This window comes from Phodopus roborovskii, unplaced genomic scaffold (assembly GCF_943737965.1).
Source record: "Phodopus roborovskii unplaced genomic scaffold, PHOROB, whole genome shotgun sequence".
NCBI classification, from domain to species: Eukaryota; Metazoa; Chordata; class Mammalia; order Rodentia; family Cricetidae; genus Phodopus; species Phodopus roborovskii.
The window spans coordinates 32,770,632-32,790,803 of record NW_026126567.1 but is presented as its reverse complement, the minus strand read 5'-3'; the positions used below and the strand labels follow the sequence as shown (position 1 = coordinate 32,790,803).

At 49.2% G+C, this 20,172-nt stretch overlaps 1 long non-coding RNA gene across 1 annotated transcript; it reads left to right on the top strand.

Moving 5' to 3' along the window:
* Positions 1-1,739: 1,739 nt before the first annotated feature.
* On the top strand, positions 1,740-18,899 carry LOC127235278 (uncharacterized). Its single transcript, XR_007835694.1, has 3 exons — positions 1,740-2,316; positions 18,224-18,322; positions 18,777-18,899. It is a non-coding gene; the product is annotated as an uncharacterized LOC127235278 (long non-coding RNA).
* Positions 18,900-20,172: the final 1,273 nt, after the last annotated feature.

Genomic DNA, 20,172 nt, shown 5'->3' with positions numbered 1-20,172 from the left:
GTAACTAATGCAGATGTGGGATCTGTGGCTTGTGGAAGGAGGAAGCCTTCCCTGCAGGCAGCTGGATTCTGGGGTGCTGTGGTCTGGTTAGCTTGCTCAGAGGTTCCTGCCAGGCAGACGCTTATTGTTCTCTCCCACTACTGTTGACAAAGCTGCCTGTCACCCCTCGGCCCCCTGAAGATTCCCCTGGTCTCTTGTCAGTCAGCCACAGTATCAGCTTTTGCCTCGGAGCACAGATCGCCGTTCTATGATCCCAAACCAGACATGAGGTCATGCTTGCCACCTGTGAGGCATTAAGGGTAAGCTGGGAAGAGCGACACTGAGGAGGACAGCAAAGAGAGTTAGGAAATCAGAAGCCCCGCTGAATGGTTCAGCTCTTGTTACTCACCCAAAGCAAATTCCACGATAATGAGGTTTAGCAATGAGGGGCTGTCTAAAGTTGGAATGAAGTGACGCTGGCCACACACAGGTGACACGTGTGACCTTGTTTACACGTGTAATAGGGGAAAACAATCACTAAAATAGCAACTCTATGATTTCTTGGGTATTGTTTAATAGAAAGTTGTTTTGGTTTTTTTAAAGTAAGCTGGCTTAAGTTTTATTTAAAGGAAACTAATAAATAATTTAGATGGCTGAAGATATCACAAAAAATTGTGCAAAAATAATAAATAAATGGCTAGCATTTGGGAACCCTGACAATATATATAAATATATATATGGTCAGTCCACTGACCTTCAATCCCACAGAGCAATGGGTACTCTTCCAGTTACATAGGTTAACTGAGGGTCAGCCAGGAAGAGTGATTTGGCTGGTGTCAGAGAGCTAGGAATTAATGGGAACAGGGCTCCCAGGGTCTGTGTAATGTTTTCACTCCCATTTCAAGTTGTTATTTGTCTTGGGTGGGTTAGGTAACACTGAAAAGCTCATTTTTGAGTCTTCTTCAAACCATCTCTAAATGCTGAACCAGGAAAAGCACAGCCCCATCCACCTCCAGGGCCTGATGTTCACAGACTAAGGTTCAAGGCTGGGGCAGAGGTGGCTGCCCTTGAGGTGCCCACAGAGTCAGGACAGGCAGTCCACAAATAGATCCAGAGGTATAGTGCTGTGCAGGGCTCCCCAGGGCACCGAGCCCTGTACAGAGCCAGGTATCTGACAGGACTGTACAGTTGAAATCCCTCGGGCCACAGCCCGAGGGAACCTGGAATGGGGGCTTTATGAAAAAGAGGAGAACTTCTTGTATTGAACCGTGGGAGTAAGAGAGCTTTCACAGGACCCCGCTGGGGAGGATGAGGAGGGCAAGGAGCTAGCACTGCCTAGGCTGAGAGGAAGAAAGTGGTTGAGGCCATTTAGGGGTAGGGCAGATGACCTGAGGCCAATCTAGGATGCATCCATAGAGAGGGCGCGTGTGAACTCATCTTAGGACTTTGGGGTAGGGGTCTTAGAGAAGAGGAGGGGAGCCCTAGGCTGACGGAAAAGATTTGCCATGGGTACCCAGGTTTTGCAAACACGAGAGCCAAATTGTTGAGTAGACACTTACCTTGCTTCTTCCCAGGTTACTTCGCCTCCTTCTGCACCTCTCCCCTTTAAGCCCAGCCCAGCCTTCCCCCAGTCTGTGGCTGGCCAGATTATTTTGCTCCCAAAGTGTGGCAGAGTATGGTTCCTTACTCGAGGAATGCAGGCCGGGTTGTCCAGAGCCGATGATGAAACAGGCTATTTCTGCTCTGGGACATCAGCAGGCCACCGTCGCTGGCTCCAAGGCACACGCTATCATGTTCTTAACATTTCTTGAGAGAAACGCTTTCCTTCCCACCTTGAGATATTTTTATTTGAATCTAGGTTCTGGGGTAGCTTTAGAACTCATTCTGGACTGAAACTGAAAGCGTGAGGAGGGTCCAGCTAATCGGCAAACAATTTTCACTCCCCAAGTTATCTATTACTCGTGGCTGATCTGGATGTAAAAATAGCCTCTGAGGCTGTTTGTTTAATCTGACTGTTACTTGACACCACGCGGGTGTTGCAGAGCGGACTGTTTGCCTCTTCCCCACCAAGAACACCATTTGGTTTCCCCAGGCCAGTCTCTGCTTGGGGAAGCCTCTGGACCTTCCGTGTCTGGCAGCTTCTGGCCACTGATTTTGCTCAAGTGGGCAATTTGGTGTGAGACGCAGGCAGCCTGGGTTTTGAATCCTCTTTCCTCTCCTCTCTGGGCAGCCTGGTCAAAGGGGAAGAAGTCTGGGCAACTAGGCAGAGCCCGGTACCCTCCAGATCCTGGGAAGGCCTGTGGAACAAGCAGCTGGGACGCACGTGGAGAACGGAAGGTACAGTCTGCATGCTTGCTTGCCCCTTGACAGTCCAGGGAGTCTCAGGCTGATAGTAGAAGGGGTGTCTGCTCCGGGGACCGGAGGGGGCTGTAAGCATTGAGATGTGTAGGATGTGTCTACAGGGTGAGAGCACACTGTGCTTGGGCTCTCGGGGGCTGAGTGTGCTTTGTGGACCATGAACAGAAGATTTAGAGCATGTATGTGACTCTGCCTTCCCCGTACCTGTCAGGTTGCTCAGCTCTACATGGCAGGGTGAGCACATGTTTGTGAGTAAGTCTGATCCTTGCATTGCGGAATGGGACCAGGTTTTACGCAAGAGTTGAAAGAGATGACTTTTTTTTTTTTTTTTTTTTTTTTTTGTCACTCCCAGCTCTAACAGAAAGAGATACTGGCTATGGGACACTTTCTGGCATTCTGACTTAAGGGCTTTGGAAACACGTGGGACTCCAACACAAAGCCCTCAGCAGACTGCCTGTCCTCATGCACCCCAGGGAGCCCAACCAGATTCCCTACAGTCAGGCTTACCCAATGGAAAGCCATCTGGTTTTTGTTTGTATGTATGTTTGTTTGTTTTGTTTTGTTTTTAATGTTGTTGGGTTTTTTTTTTCCTCTGATGGAAAAGAATTGGTGATGAAAACACTTTTGAATATATGAAAATTTAATAGAACTAAGAAATAGTACTTAGTCTTAAAAATGCCTCTGTAAATACAGGAATCAGATGTGCATGTTAAAGGATGTCTGCTTTTCCAGCATTTGGAAACAGCGGTGATTGAAGGCCCTGTGACTGGGAGCCTGGATTTGTAAATAAAGCTTTTTTGGCACACGGCCCAGCGCATTCATTTGCATATAGCCAGGCTGCTTTTACACACCTGCCCAGACCGTGCAACTTGAAAAAATTAAATCAGCCGTGTGAGCTTTTACAGAAAAAGGTTGCTGACTGTCCACTGGGGCACGTGCTCCTGGGGCTAAGTAGAATTTTAATCTACGTACACCCACAATGGTGATGCAGTTCATGCAAGCAAGTCTGAATTCAGTGGGTCCCCTGAAAACAAAAGGAACAAAAAGTTATGCAAGTAGGAGAAGTTTGAGGCTTGAAGGTGGAAAGGGATCAGCTGGGATGGAAGAGAAATGACATAGGATAATGGAGGAGGAGGAAGAAATCAAAGGATAAAAAAAATAAAAACAAGTTTAGAAAGAATGAATAAAGAAAGGCCTGGAAGGAAGTTGGTCAGGGCCAGCAGCTGGCGGCCTGTTTGTCAGTTCTGGGTCACACCGGAAATGTTCAGTTTTGCCCTGTGGGGCTGAGGGTTACCTTAGCCTTAGAGTAACCAGTCGTGTGGAGTGTCCATGTGGCCAGCTGACCAGAGTGGATTATGCTTATTGGGGAGTTTATAAATAGCCATCTCCGGGCGACCCAAGTCCAATCCGCATCTGCCCCTGGGTCTTTGTGCTGAGAACAAGCTTGCCTGCTTTCTTGGTGACCAGAATCTGGTAGGGATGGGTACAAATGCTCACATTAAAGAGGAAGTGGGAAGGGGGCTGATGGGATGCTGGGCCATTGAGACAGAGGGACCAGAGTCCACCAGGACACACAGGCAGAGGGAGCTGTGAGGAGGTGACAGGAAAGGCCAGAGGCAGCCTTGTGGCCTCAGAGGGACAGTCCATGTCTCTGGCTGGCTGCCTTTCCTCAGCAAGTGTCTGTGCTTCCTGCCTCTCTGCTCTTGACCCTAACAGGGGGAAGCCCCACGTTCTAAAATAGCTTACTCCTCCAGTCATAGGCAGTGTCAGTAACTGAGCCCTGCCCATGACACCAAGGCGAGGCTGCCTTGCTTGTTTTTTTTGGGGTTTTAGTCTACCTGCTCAGGGTCACTGAATGGGTGTTGGAGGGGCTTTAAGGGAATGTCCCTGGGAGAAGGTGCACAGGGTGCAAGCAGGTCCAAGAAGGTTAGAGTGCCTGGGCCTTGTTTCTATTGGTGGATTTAACCACATTTCACAAAGTCTAGCCAATCCACATCCTTGTAACTCCATGGGTTTTCATTTCTTTGTTATTTCTGCCTTTTTTTGTGTTTAAACACAGGCTGGCCTTGAACTTTCCATCCTCTGTCTCTGTATCCAAAGTGCCAAGTTCTGAAGGTAAAGGAGCGTGTCACTCCTTTCATGTAGTTAAGAAAGCTCTAAGTTCTTCTTGGCCTCTGCTTGGTTCCCAGGGGCTTACATGACTTGAGCTGGTGGCAATGGCTGGAGGGGAAGCCAAAGATCAATAGAGGTCAGAGGACCCAACAGGGAACCTGTGGAGTGCTTGCTTGCCAGCGCTAAGGCACATCACACAATGTGTAAGCCACAGGGTCTGTGTAGGCTGTAGCTGCTTTTGGGACTAGTGCAGTATGGGTAACACATGGGCTTCTGGAGTCAGGGGAAGGTAGAGCATGTTCTTGGCTGGAGGACCAGCCTCAAGTGGCAGATGGAGCTGAGATGGGACAAAACATGTTGTGACCTGGGCCTGTGTAAGTTGACCTTTGAGGAATCTGACAGCAAAAGAGTTTGAAGAACCCCAACAAGTACGAGCGGCTTCTCTAAGGACTTGGGAGAGTGTTCTCACCCAGTTCTCTAAGGCCAGGCTCAGACAGGAAGTGAGGAGAGGGCAGCACCCAGGAAGGGCTCCCCAAAAAAGTCCCCAGAGCTCACACTCAGCTTCAGTGGGAGCCCCAGGCCCTTGCCAGACTCAGGCAGTCCCTTTTTTCCGAGAGGGACCTTTCTTCAGGAACTGTCTGGCTAGATGGATAGACAGATTGGCCTCAGACTTTGCCCAAAGGCAGGAAGGGGTGTTGGGATTCAGTAGGTGCATCTAGGATCGGGGTTTCTGATACTCCCCCAGCCTCTCTGCCATGATTGGATTGGAACCTGCTCTCATACTCAGTACTGCTAAGCCCCACCTTTGAGGAGCAGGTCACATTGGAGCAGCCCCTTGGCTGGGTCTGAGACTACCAGGTCCCATGCAGTGTTGTGTTTTGGGGATCAAAACCTGGGCCTTGGCAGCTCTAACTAGCTAGGCCTGACCATCCATCCTCAATAGGCCAACTAGAGAGACAAGTACAGAGATTTAACTCATGTGACCACACTAGAAAGAGGAACACAGAGTCCCAGTGATCCCCAAAGCCATCTCTTGGAGGTCCTGATGTGAAGTTTAAGTTTAAATTTTATGTGCATGCCCCACTAGCTCATTCAGTAGAATAAGAGACGCCTACATTTAAAGATGAAGATAAAAATCATTGACCATTATTGTCTAGCTCTGTCCTCTAAGGCAGTCTAAGTTGTCACACTGTGAACTCTCCCTGAGAGACCAGACCCTTCTTTGGCTGGAACCAGGCTTCAGCTCTTCTCTTCTGCTAGCATGAGATTTCTGGGGAAATTTCACCCTAGGGACCTTTGTTTCATTATTCTGATAGCCAAAGAAAGAGCAGAGGTGCCTTTCTCTTTAGAATATCTTCGCTCCTGCTGGGGTCATTACAGCACCATCAACCCTGCGCCCAGTCTGGCCTTGTCTGACTTTCACAGGAGGAAGACCCAAGTGCTCCAGAAGTCAGAGGCAGAGCTCAAAGACACAGGGCTACAACCTGTCCTCATTCCCACACCCCAGCCTCCATGCAGTGGCTAGCTACGCTACATGCTGCCAATAGACAAGACCTTAGCATGTCTGGGTTTATGGTTAAGGTCACCCAGCACGAAAAGTCCTGGGATCTCCTTCATGGATGCAGATAGAGAGATTAAGTAACTTGTCCAAGCATGTACAGCTGATGAAGGGCACAGCAATCAGGCCAGAGAAGGCCAACAGAGAACGTCACCTCAAGACCAGGCTAGCCTCAGGAGCTGTGGTCAGCCCCAAGTCAGTGGAGGATCTCTCTGTCACCCTTTATGTTGGGGAAATGCAAAGCCCTCCCGGTGACTAATGATTGACGGTAGGCCTGTATTAACCAAGTTACCTGGTAGGAATGACTATGCCATCTCTGCTTCACAGACCCAAGAATCTACTTCATCTTCGCAGTAACCACAGGAGACAGGCATATTTCATGTATCAGATATGAAGAAACAGCAGCACAAAGAATGGTTTGTTTACTTATTTTTATGATTGGTTGAGGGTCACACACAGCTAGTTCAGCCAGGATCCAAGACCAAGGGCATGTGGCTTCCATCCATGCTCTTTCTTTCAGGTTATACTGCCCCTATCTGGGGATTGGCAGTATTGGGAGCAACACTAAGTGAGCACCTACTATGTGCTTGATGGATATGAGCTCCTCTGGCACCCTTGGCCTTCTGCGGGTGGATGTCATTGCTACCATTGAATAAGGATTTCTTCCTGGCACTGTCTGCTTCAAAACCTCAAGGTCCCTGTTTATAAGCACAAATGGCTTATAAACAACACAGTTCTGGTGGCTGTGAAATCTGAGTTCAAAGCACTAACCCAGCCCAAGAACCAAATCCTCACATGTGACACCTCCCTGCTATGCATTCACTAGGTAGGAAGAGATCAAGGAAGCTATAGGGTACTTACATAAAAAAAAAAAATCCCATGTACAGGGCTCCACACACGTGACCTACTCACCTCCCAGACCCTGATCCATGGCATTCAGGATTAAGGTTAGACACACAAACATGGGATGCACATGCAGGTCATGTTTGTATCTTGTGATAAGAATCCCCATGTACTGAATCCTCACTCCATGGAAGTCCGACCATGTTCTTGCAGTTTCTGCCAAGTCTACCCATGGTCTTTCAGTTCCCCCATTCTTCCCACATCCTCCCAGGGAGCTACCAGACCCTGCAGCTGGCCAGGCAGAGGTTCAAAGTGGAGAGGCCAGGTAACTCGTCAAGTTCTCCCAGGACTGAGGGATGGAAACACAGATGGAGCTTTGGGTCACATCTTCCCCTCTACTTCCTGGCCATGACCTTAAGGGAGTTCTCCAACCTCTCTGGGCCTCAGTTTCTCCATCTCTGAAAGTCACTGACACCAAACCTACCTAACCTTCCAATTGGAAATCCAAGCCAGGTCAAATACACGGCATGTGTGGTGAGGATCAGAAGTTAAATGGACAAGTTCAAGGACAGATGGCCTTGATGTGCTCCCTTGGAGTGCTGGCGCTCAGTGAGCATCCTGGGGTATGGATGTGCAATGACGGCTGGCTCTCTCACCTGTGATTCTCTGATGTGCCACCCAGCCCAAGGGCACCACTTCCTGGGTGAAGCCCTTGTCCTCCAAAAGGGTTTGGAAGACTGAGGCTGGCTCCCCTTTGCTTCCATGAAGAGGTACTGCCTGAGCTGGCTTCTCTATCGGACCTGGAACACTCTTGATTCTTTCTGGGGTCCCACCCTATCTTGTCTGGCTGCCGTCTGGGGAGCTAGAGGGAGGATAGTTGCTGGGTAGCAACCAACTCCCAACAGGCCTCTCCTGAGGGACCATCCCCATTTGCATCAACATATGGCTGTGCTGGGGAACAGCACCTGGGTGGACAAGATTCTGTCATATGGGACCCCCTCTGTACAACCTCTGCAGAGCCACAAGTGCTTCCCATGAGTGCCAGGATGCTGGCTGGGGTTGCCAGCAAGCCAGCACCAGATAAGGACTAGAGAAACAGCAGTTTGTCCAAATCTGTTGTACTCTGAATCTGTAATCCAGAGAGGTAGTATCGTTGTCTCTATGGGATGCTAGAGGGTTTCAGGGTCATTGCATGTCATGTTTTCGAGTCTGGAGGGTGACTGCAAGGAACAGAAGGACATCTAGTGCCCAGAGGTCCTAAAATCAGCTCCTGGGAGACTGGAGTGTGAAACCCAGAGCATGAAGCCATGAGGGGCTATACAGCATTGAGTAAAGGTGCTTGCCTAAGTGGGCATCCCGGAAGTTGCTGGAGACGTTCACATGCATAAGGCATGTGGCAGGAGCCTCCCTGTCAGCAATGTCAGGTCCAGACCCCACACTGCCAGGTGCTAAGCCCTAGACAACACAATGCTTCCCCGTAAATAAGAGGAATTCCTGTTGTTGTTGTTAAATGACAATAAATATTGATGATAGTGGGCCATACAGTGTTAATCCTATGCTAGGTGCACAGCAAGTGGGAATGTCTCATCCATTCATTCCATGGACAAGTAAGTGCCTTGTCCCTGTCCTAGCACATACACTGTGGGGACTGTGAGCACACAGACCCGTCCCTAGACTACCACCCCGGAGGAAGCCAGCACCTTCCCCGTGAATCCTGTCTGACCTTGTCAGTTATGGAACTCAGAACTTGGGTTTCCAGGCCCCACTCAGATGAAAATCCCTTTAAACAGGGTTGGTTTGAACTGTTTTACCGTGATAGCTAAGAGACATGTCCAGAATGACACTATTCTAGAACCTGGCTTCTAGCTCTTCCTATGGCCAAGAACTGCCTCTGCAGCTCAATGACAATTCCTGGATTTTCTGAGTCCAGGGAAGGGTATCTATGTAGAAGGTAGAAGGGAATTTAGAGAAATGTGGAATGAATACATTAACAGAGCTGGAAGCCACCCTCAGGGGACTTCAGCAGCATCTGCCATGGCCAGAGTCTGCTAGGAATGCCTCTACAATGCACCACGGAGAAGCCCAAGGCTCTTGACAGTGGTTCTCAACCTTCCTAATACTGCAGCCCTTTTATACAGTTCCTCACGCTATAGTGACCCCCCCAGACATACAATATTTCATTGCTACTTCATAACTCTAATTTTGATCCTGTTGTGAATTGTAATGTCAATATCTGTGTTTTCTGATGGTCTTAGGTGACCTCTGTGAAAGGGTCACTTGACCCCAAAGGGGCCATGACCCACAGGTTGGGAACCGCTGCTCTAAGGCTTGCCATCTTTTAGTCACAGTTACATTGATATGCAGCCTTACATAACATCAGCCTTACGTAACATGGGATCTTGGTGAGAGCCAAGGTCCTATGCAGAGGCCTGTACTCCTGGACCTGGTGTGGCCCTCCCCTGGTGGCTTCCCTGGCATCAGGAGTGGCCCTGCGGTTTGGGTGAGTGGCAAGGTGATCAGGTCCTCTTTGGAAAGTACCGGTTGACCAGCACTCACCCAAGTTCTGACGAAAGAACAGGGAAGAGGGGCAGAGAAGGTCCAGAGGCCTTTTGTTCCCACTCTGGTGCTAGCACCACTACTCCTGTAAGGCAGACAGGGTACCACTGACTGGGAAGTGAATGGGAGCCCCTAATGCTTGGCATCTGCATCTGCAGGGATGTCTGGGGGAGAACTGCCAGTATACTGGTCATGCCAGTCATGAGCCCCTCCCCAGTGCAGGAAGAATACAGAGACTGCTCTGGCCAAGTTTACCAGGCACTCAGAGGAGTGATGTCTACTGCTGCCCTTCTGAGGTGGGCAAGAGGAGCGTACACGTGCAGCTGCTAGCTGGAGGGCAAGCTTTTGCAAGGGAGACTTTTCACTCAAAAGCAAGCACAGCTGGAGCCTGCTGGGACTCAGAAGTATTTTAGAGTCCCCTGCACCTTGCAAAGCCTGCTGTGCACACCTGGTCCCAACTCTACCTTGGGGACATCAGGCTGGCATCAGGCAATGAGCCAGTGCATGCACCCTAGAGGGCCAGTTGATAAACACTGCTTGGCCTGCCATGGTCGCCATGGTCGTCCGGGATCTAGAGCAGGAAACCCCTCCAGCAACAGCCTCGGGCTGCAGGAGAGACCACACACTTAGAGCCTGGAGTCTGGCAAATTCTGGTCAACTGCTATCTTCATCTAAAATCCCCGCAGTGTGTTAGATTCTTACCTGCTGCAGGACGGAGAGACCCCTTCATGGGCGATGTAGTTAGTGGAAGAGTCAAACTTGAGCCAAGCCAGTGCTGCCAGCCGGACCTGGTACAAAGGGCTTTCCCCGGGGCTGGGGAAAGCAGCTCTGTACTCTACCTGGGTCAGTTTTGAGAGCTCTTGACTTTCCCTATCAATCTCCTAGTTTAAGGATTACTGAAATCAGACCGGGGGCCCTTGGGTATTGTAATTAGTTTGGTTTCTATTGTTGTGATAATTAGCACAATTCAAAGCAACTTAAAGAGGAAAGGGATTGTTTCATCTTACAACTCTCAGGTCACCTTCTATCACTGGGGCAAGTCAGTGCAGAAACCCACGGCAGGAACCTGGAGACTGGGACTGAAGCACAGAGGGACTCTGCTTAATGGCTTGCTCAGACTACTTTCTTATACATCTCAGGACCACCTGCCTGGGGTGGCACTGCCCACACTCCCGCATAAATCATTAGTAAATCATTCAAGCCAGTCTGATGGAGGCCTTTTCTCACCTGAGGCTGTCTCCTCCCAGATGACTCAAATGTGTGTCTAGCTGACAAAACAAAAAACAAAAAACCCAGCACCTCTAACAGGGAGCTAAAATGGCTAAACCAAGTATACAATGACTTCTACAATCAAAGCTGTGCTTTCACACATGTAAGTGACAATCCATCCAGAGTGCAAAGCAATGCCTCCCTTGATGCCCTGTTCCACAGGGAAAGGACTCTGGTCTCAGATCAGCCCTGCACAGGTGTTATCTCCAGTACCAGTTAGGGAGCACAGAGCAAGTCTCAAACAGCACTAAGGGGATGGATACACGGAAAAGCTGAGGTCCCACTCACGGTTTCTCTGCAGAGTCTAAATCTCTGGTCTTCAAAAGTTGAAAGGGATGACAAGGACACAACCATTGTGACGTTTAGGCTGGTAGTGGAGGAGAATCGCCATGGCTCCAGAGAGAAAGACCCCAAAGCTAAAGACAAGGTGTGACTCAGCTCCAGAACCCAGGAGCCTTAAGCGAGGGACAAGTAAGAACCCTGGAAGCCTCAGTCTGCCCAGTGTAAGCTGGAGGGGCAGTCCACCCTGCCGAGGCCTATTGGTGACTTGGTGAATATAGGTATGTACAGAGATGCCCTAGGCCTCTACCTGTGAACACCCTGTGTGCCCCCATCTTCTCCCCAATCCCTGAAGGGGAACCCACCCAAAGAAGCTGTTTGTTATTTCATCATTCTTTACTTTAGACTAGATGTTTGCTTCCTCTAAATATATATGTTGAAACCCTAATTCCCTATGGGCTAGTGTTCAGAGGCAGGCCTGCAAGAGATAATTTAGTTAGGAGGGCAGAGTCCTTATGGGTGCCCTTAAAACAGGAGACTACAGCGACCTTTCTATCCCCACCCCCATCCCTGTGTGTATAGACGGGATAACAGGATATCCATTCAACAGCCAAGAACAGAACCTTCCCAGACAACATGGCTTCCAGTACCTTGAACCTGAACTTCCCAGACATGAGAGCTTCAGAGTTAGTACTTACACCACCCATGTGGGGCTTCCACCCTAACAGCCAAGCCAACTAAGACTGCCCCTCCAAACATGTAGAACATAGACAAAGACCTCTGAAGAAGTCGGGCTGCCGAGTATTGCAGAGACTCCAAGAGCCTGGCCAAAGGCTGAGCGGCAAGCCATGGCCCAGAGTGAGGGTCGGAGATGGGATGGTAGAGGCTGTGTACTCACAGTTGGAATGAAGGAGGCTTCTGGGCTGGGCACAGATGAGGGAACTGTCACAGTTCACTTCTCTAAATGACTCCTTATGGTACGTGTGAGCCAATACCTCCAAAAAAGCCCAGCAAGAGGCATCAATTCCAATTTCCTAGGGCCTTCTGGGTGTGATAAAGTCAACCTGTCATCTCTTCTCTCTTCCTGCTTCCCCTCACTCAGAACAGAAAACATCATTCAATTAAGGCGATTACATCCTCCCCAAGACGTTGGTTGGGGCCTGAAAACCACACCACAGGCAAGCGGTCAAACCGGTGGTAGGACAAACCCCAGAGGCCTCCTGTGGCAAGCAGCAAGCAGCAAGCCTGGAGAGCAGAAGAGAGTAGTACCACACTGGCTCTGGGCCAACAGAATCAGCCCCAGCCCCAGCTGGACAGAGTACAACACCAAGGTCCCATAATACTGAGCCTTCGCCAAACAAATGGAAGGACCCATGTCCCCAGCCCTATCAGAAGTTCCATTCACGTGGCTTCCACAAAAAAAAAAAAAAAAAAGCTGAGATGGTCAGAAAAGTGAAAATCCCACCCTGACCCTTTCCTCCATCCATGCCTTCAGCTCTCCCATGAATCCTACATATCCCAGGAGCTGGAAGTAGCGAGGAAAATCCCAGGACACATCTACTAGAGCCTGAGCCCCATGCTCTGAGGTCTGTATCTCAGAAAACACAGAGGAGTCCAGTGTAGACGGAGCTGAATCCCAGCCTGAATTCTTCCTTTGCTTTCCATGCTGTGCTATAGTTAGCTGTATTCTGCACCTCCCTGATCCTTCTTTCTCCACCTACAAAGTGGCGACAAGGTCTACTCAAGCCTCCTCAAAATAATCATAAGAATCAAACAAGATAATGGGTGCCAAAGAGAGCCAAGAACAGCACGATGATGGGCAGGAGTGGTCCATGCCTTCTCTGTGTCATCTTAGGACTGACGCCACACTGGCTCCCTCTGATTGTCATCCATTTTGGGAGCTAAGAGCTGTAAGACCCCAAGTTGCCAGACTGAAAAGTCTAGAGGGCAGTGGAATTTGAATTTCAGAGTGATTTTAGCTAGAACTATTTCCCACGTGGACATACTTGCACTTTAGAAGGAGTTTACCAGTGGTCTGAAATTCACATTTCACCAGTCATACTTTACTTTCAATTTGCTTGTTTCCCAGCCTGAGCATGTCAGACCTGCTGCTATGCACCCCACCCCGGGTCACGTGACCCAGCCTATTCCTATCACTCACCAGCTGGGAGACACAGAATGTCTGTGCTGCCTCACTCAGGCTCTGTCATCTCAGAAGTGATATTGATAATTCCTGTCAGTGACAAAGGCCCAAGCTGGGATCCCACCAAGTCGCCCATCAGGGCTCGGATTAATGGGACAGTGGTGCTCCTCCTTATGTGGGGGTGAAAGAGTGGCTAGCTGTACGTGGAGCTTCTGGAACTAAAGGTTGACCCACTCAAGCTTGGCCACCTCTTATGTTCCCCATCTGGGATTCGGGGAGGTCAGGGCACACCACAGAGCTGTGCTGTGTGGTACTCCCAGTCCTGAGTTAGCAGCCGGCCTGATCCCATAAGGAGATAGGGAGAGCATGAGGTATCTAAGCTCTCAGCCTGCCCCCTATCTGTGTACCACACACTGCAGTGCACTTGTCATCACATCCTTGTGGCCCCGGCCATGCTCCCCACCACAGCAGCTGACAGCTTTTGCACAAGGTAAACAGGCACTGGACCTAGGGTAGGCAAATTGGACTCACTCCAGAGATCTCAAAATGATGTAGCTGGAGGCTCAAACTCATACAGAAAATATAGAATAAAGCAGTACATGTAACAAAAAAGAAAAGATCCAACAAGGAGTAGGTCAGTTGCGGACATGGTAAGCAGTGTGGCCAGGGAGAGAGAGGCATTCTCTGCAGAGGGACTACCACTCAGACAAACCCATCTAGGACGCCTGTCTGAAGATTCCTCAGCCAGTGGGTGGCAGGCCAGAGCAGGCAGAGGCACATAGGAGAGAAGTCACACTTGTCCTTCCAGTGGGTGCAAGGGGTCCGGCAGGAGGCAACAAGCCCATCTTCAGAATGCCATGACAACTCACCTTGAGCCAAGGTGAAGAGCATCCTATACTTAAGATGCACTATGACCGCAGAGAGTATCTTGACGCTCAGCTCCAGAGAAGGCTGGTCCAGCGTGTGCTTGTTTTATACATTCTAATTCAAAGAGACAACCTGACAAAAGGAAAAGACAAAATACGCCCTTGAATGTGCTTCTCGCTGTCTAGACTTGGTACATTACTCACTTGTACCCGTACTGGCCAGGGGTATGTCATCAATGTGCCGATGTGTGCCTGGGGACCCTGTTTCCCCAGTGTGCTCTGGGATTTCTCAGGGTTGGCTGTGCTGGGCAGGACAGATGTCCCACTGTGTATTCTGATAGCCACCATCACGTCAGTACCACTGGATGACCATCAGCAATGTGACTGTCAAATGTATTCAAAGGGAGTTGCCAGACACTGGCTACCCCCAAGGACATCAAAGCTACCCCAGCTTGGAGCACTGGAAGCAGAGATAAGTAGAGAGTTGGTGAGATTAGGGGTTTCTTCTAATTCAATCCTGACATATACATTGTGAATTGGTGCCTGAAAACCAGCCAGCCTGTGAATGACCTCTAAGAATAACACAGATAACCTTCTGTCTTTGGCCACAAATAAACTTTGTACACTTGGGGGCTTGAAGTAAAAACAAACAAACAAAAGAGCCCACTTGGATTTAAAATCCTCTGGTTTGGGACTTTGGAGATTCTCTGCCTATCCGTGAGTCACTGAGAGAAATCCATCCAAGTCAGTTGGCAGTATACTGAGTCGTGGTGAGAGCGGGAAACCTGCTCGCTTGATTAGCCCACAGCTTGCACAGTTGATGTGAGGGTGACATCTAAGGAAACTAGACAGAGGTGGTGAGAAGCACACAGACTAACAGGACAGACACATGTTAACTAACAGCTCGTGAGAGCCAGCCATTGCATCTAGGACAGTGCTGTAACAGAGACACACAGCCTGTCTCAGGAGTTTATGGCATGGGGCATGAAATAGCCTGGAGAAACTGACTTGTTGAAGGGACACATAATCCTGGACTCTGAGGCATGTGCATGAGCAAGCACCAGAAGAAAGAAAATAATTCAAGGTACAGAGCAAAGTCGTTGGAGTAGAGCATCATGTGGTGTGGGGAAGCTGAGGAAAGGTGGGGCGGCGGGGGGGGGGGGGTGGAGAGTCCAGCATGAGAATTCCTGGGAACTTGATAGCCTCACTAAACAGGAGGCTGACATATCAGACTTAAACCCTAGAAGCTGGGTGGAGTGTGGGGATATCTATTTTCTCCTACAGTCACCCACAAGAGCCATGATAGCACCTGGAGCCAGGTAGTAACATGGGGATAGACAAATGGGGACAAATGGGGGAAGATCTTTAAAAGGACTCTCAGGGGTTGGGGAGCTAGCACAGTGGGTAAGGAGGATCTGAGTTCAAGTCCCCAGAACCTGCAGAAGATGAGGTGTGGTTCCATTGTGCCTACATTACTGTTGGGGAAGTAATGATATGATAATCCCCAGGAGTTCTGAGGCTGACCACTCTGACACACACACAAACAGTAGCAAACAAGAGACCCTTGGCAGGAAGTGAGAACTCACTCCTGAGGGTGTCCTCCTATGTTGTGGCCATGAGAGCTCTGTGGTAAGCACACACCTGCACTCACACACTTAAATCTACATATTCACACTACAGACACAGACACACACATGAATCTCGGGGCTGAGAAATGCAGAGGCTGAGGAACTGGGAAGAAGGAGAGAAGGAAGTTGCCTATGTTCTGTGTTTCTGAGGTTATCCCAAGAGACAGCATCGGCCTCAGACTTCACCCAGGTGCTTTCGGAAACTTGTGAGTTTGCAGGCAGGGATAAGACACGAGCATGGAGCTGAATGTCAGGTGGCTGGAAACTTGGGCTGGGGCCACTCAGCTGGGCCTGGACACGGTACTGGTATGTAGATGCTTAGGTGTGAGCAAAGTCACAGACACCAAACTTCGAGGGTCATACCCTGTGTCCCAACAAGCCAAGTTCAGCCACCCATCCTCAATAAGTCAATCAAAGGAACCATATCAATAGTGAAAATGAAGAAAAGAGAGCTTTATCCAATGTAGCACAAAAATCCAGCAACTTCCCCAAGTCCATCTTCGGGGGGTTGTGACATGAAGGTAGGATTTCCACACAAAGCAAGAGATAGGCATGACTAAACAGTGTGACCAGGTGTGACCCTGCCTGCCATCACTTCAGGTGCAAGCCTCTCCTGCAAGGCCATTTAATAAGTCATAAAATCTGTCTCCAGGGGACAAGCTTCTCCTCTGCCTGACCCCGGGCTTTCAGCCATTTCCTCTTCCTCCAGGAGACTTCTGGACAAACTTGGGGCCCATTCTTTCAATAGTCTGATAGCCAAAGAGTATCTCTTTAGAATATATTCAACCCTGCCAGACAGGTGTGTTACAGCCTATGTCCACAGAGTGAAGAGAGAAGCCGTAGCTAGAAGAAACGCCACAGTGAGGAAGGGAAGGTAAAAGACTTGTCAGAGGACGATGAGAGGGGGAAGGAGCCAAGGACACGTGCCAGAGGCTAAAAGTCTTCACTGTAGCCAGAAGTTCAGAGAAGCAGTACCAAGCCCTTGGAAGATTCAGCCAGGAGCTACGGAGAAGATGCAAAGGCAAAGCAAGTGGCTAAAAGGCACTCCTGGAGAAAAGGGTATACAGGAATCGTGTAGGGAAACAGAGCTTCTTTGGAAGGTCAGAGATGTGGAGGAATCCACCCTACCCCGATATACACATCCACTTACGTTCCCCGTGTGTTGGTCAGTTCCTATTCTAAGGCCGGTTTCTAACGTGGCTCAGCCCTGCACAAAGTGTCCTGTCAGCTAAGCCACGTGCCAAAGGACTCAGGAGCCTAGGTGGCCTTCTTTCAAATGGTGCATAGGCGTGAGGAAGGTGCTGCCGAAATGACCCAGGGAGACCATCCCAAACAGCAATGACTCCGTGAGGCAAGTGGGTAGAGGGAGGGCCTGGGCACAGAGTGGCGGATCCTCAAGAGCCTCAAGATAAATGCCACCATGTCCTCCTCGCCTAGGCGGTGTCTTTGGTTGGCACCCCTGGCCCTACTGCCCAGCCCTGTGGTGTTTCAGGAGAGCTGCTGCAGATGGGATGCTTTTTATTTGGTGGTACAAACTGGTCGATCTAAACTTTTAAGATGACCTCACGGCCAAAAGTCAGGGCCTTTTGTCACCAAACTTTCTCCCATCTTGCTCCTCCAACCGTTGGTGTGTGTGTGTGTGTGTACCTTGGTTTGCCTTTGGTGGGCCTGGGTGGGGGTGTAAGTCATGACGAAGATTCTTAGCTGGAGCCCTTGCCACATCACCATTGACATGCTCAGCATGCAGGCACTTGTATAAGACCCTCTTCCCGGGTTCAAGGAGCCTTCGGGTTTGTGAGAGAAAGAATCAATCATCAATTTGTAGAACATATGGGTCCTGATATCTGATCTGTGGCAGCGCAGTGTGCTCTGGGAAAAGTCATGGCAGCATGCTGTGGGGACAGGAGGGAGACCCATCAAAGCCAGCTGGGGGGACGGGATGGGCCTCGCCGTATGGCAGCAGTTACAAAGCTCCCCTCGGAGTCTCTAAAGAAATACACTCCCAAATTTGAGTTATTGTGATTATTAATATTATTAATAAACTAGCTTAAGCTAGATTAATATCCAGGAGCTACAATCTGGAGAAGGTCTGGAGGAAGCCCCATGGGTCTGCCTTTAAGATTTGCATAGTGGCTTTATTTTAATTAGTTTACCTTCATCCTGAGCTGTCTGGAAACCCTCCTGGGCAGCTTTGGGGTTCTTTTAGCTGTCAAAATAGATACTCACACCTCCTGCCAACAATAAATCGAACACCACAGCTGTCTGCTGAGTGGACTTGAATTGCCAATTCCACTCTACTGCAAAAACTAAGGTGCTGATTTAGTTAGGAAGGGGTCCTTGCTCAGACTTTACTAGGAAAGAAAAAGTTTGTCTCTGGTCCATCCCTGTTAGAAATCCCTCCCACCAGCTTACCAGGGGTACTGGGAGATTCCCCAGACCATCAGCAAATCCATGAATATTAGGAAGGATATAAATTAACTTTTGTGTTGTTTTTTTACTGAAAGTGTCTATATTTGCATTTCGGTGCACTGAAGAATGAATTTAGGAAAGAGATTGTCAGTCAGCCACCTTACAACTGTACTATTGACATTTGAAGAGTTTCACTGAAAATATGTTTTCCTCTTCGTTCTAGATGGGCAGTGATGACGCCAAATCTCAGCATGAAAAAATGTTTGAAAAACACAGGTCCTAAAAGCCAGCCTCCTGCAGCCCCCACTGCCATAACAAGTAGGTGTGTAAATCAGCTTTCCATTGCCGTAACAAACACCTGAGATGATTTCCATAAAGAGGAAAATGTCTGCTTTGGTTCATCTGAATGCACAAACACAGTGGGCTCCAGAGGTTTAGCTTGTAGAGAGGAGTGTATCATGGAGAAGTACATGGTAGAAGTAGATGCTCATCTCATAGCAGCCTGTAAGAAATACGGAAAATGACAGCCAAGCCTTCAGCCTACTGTGAACATCCTCTGTTAGTCTCTAACATAACATCTCCCCAGAAGTTTCAGACTGGGGACTTTGCCTATCAGAGGATCTCAGAGGGACACTCCAGACCCAAATCAGACCCCAGTGGAACCAACCGGAGAGCCAATTTCGGGAAATATTTTCTGTAGTTGATGAATGGGCCAAAGGAATTACTGGGGAGGATTGGGCTGAGGCTAATGTTATGACTATTCCATTTGACTCCAGGCATCATATAGAATTGAAGAAATTATCTGAATGAAGTTGGTAGGCAGAAGTCATGTGGTTATTTTCTGACCATCAGTGAGCATCTCCCCTGTCTGTTTGGAACTACTCGGAACTCAAGATCAGGTAGGGTTACCTGCAGCAGGACCTGAACACATACACAGAAATGGTTCGGTGTGATAAGGAGATTCATGTCTCTGTGGTGATGCATGCCTGTAATCCCAGCGTTTAGTGGGTCAAGGCAGGAGGTTTAAGGTTATCCTGGGCTATATGAGACCCAGTCTCAAAAAAAGCAGAGCAAGGTGCTCAGCGTGGAGGCTGAAGTTCATGGAGAGCATCTGGAGCTTTGCCCACTGAGAACTCCTTGCACATCTCATCACCTGCACAGCTACAGGACAAACTACGATAGATGCTTGTCCCTAGAGGAGCTCAGCAGTCACCTTGACTGTGCCAACCTCAAGGGCATTAAGCTAAATGAAATAATCTCATCTCAAACAAATGAATCAGAAAAACAAAGTAAAACAGAGGATGTGGGAACTAGGAGAGAGATGAGTGCAAGGCTGGTGTTTAATGGACAGTCTCACTTATAAGCAACCCATGCTGGAGAAGGAGGGTGATAGGGTTGCACAGTAAGTGTGTGCTAGAAATGGTTTAGATGGAAAACTTTGCTTTCTGAGAGAGGCTTTCTCTGTATAGTCTTGGCTCTCCTAGTACTAGCTCTGTAGACCAGGCTGGCCTCGAACTCACAGTTACCCCTGCCTCTGTCTCTGCCTCCCAACAGTGGGTTAAAGGCATGCACCACCACTGCCCAACTAAAACGGTGAACTTTATATTGTGTATGTTTCACCACAGTCTTTAAAGAAGAGAATATAATCAGGGTATAGTGGGGGGACAGGCAGGATGAGGGAGAGCCAGGAAACATGGAGTCACTCAGAAAAGAACAGAAGACAGTCTCCTGACAGCAGTGGGAACCAATGCTTTTGGAGCCCAGGGAGGAGCCAGAGTTTCAGAGGGCATCAGGGCTGTGAGGACTCCTGCAGGGTCTAGGCAGGAAGGAGGAGTGCCTTCTGGGTGGGGTTCTGGGATGAGTAGCACTGCTGTGTTTCTAAGCTCCAGGAGCATACAATGTCCATGTGGACAAGAAACAAGGAAGTAAAGAAGGGACATGCCAGCGGAAGGTCAGAGAAGGGCACTGCAGACACACGACCGACCCTCCCGAACTTCTGGTGCCTGATTCCTCAGGCTCTCCAGAACAGAAGCAGTAAGGTTCCAAATGATAGAAGCACCACCAAAGAGCCACCCTCAGCACGTTTTGAAGCACAACATTGTTCACTATCAGCACCATGCTCCACCGGACAGCGCCAGGCCTTAGCTACCTTACAAAAAAATCAGAGCTTCG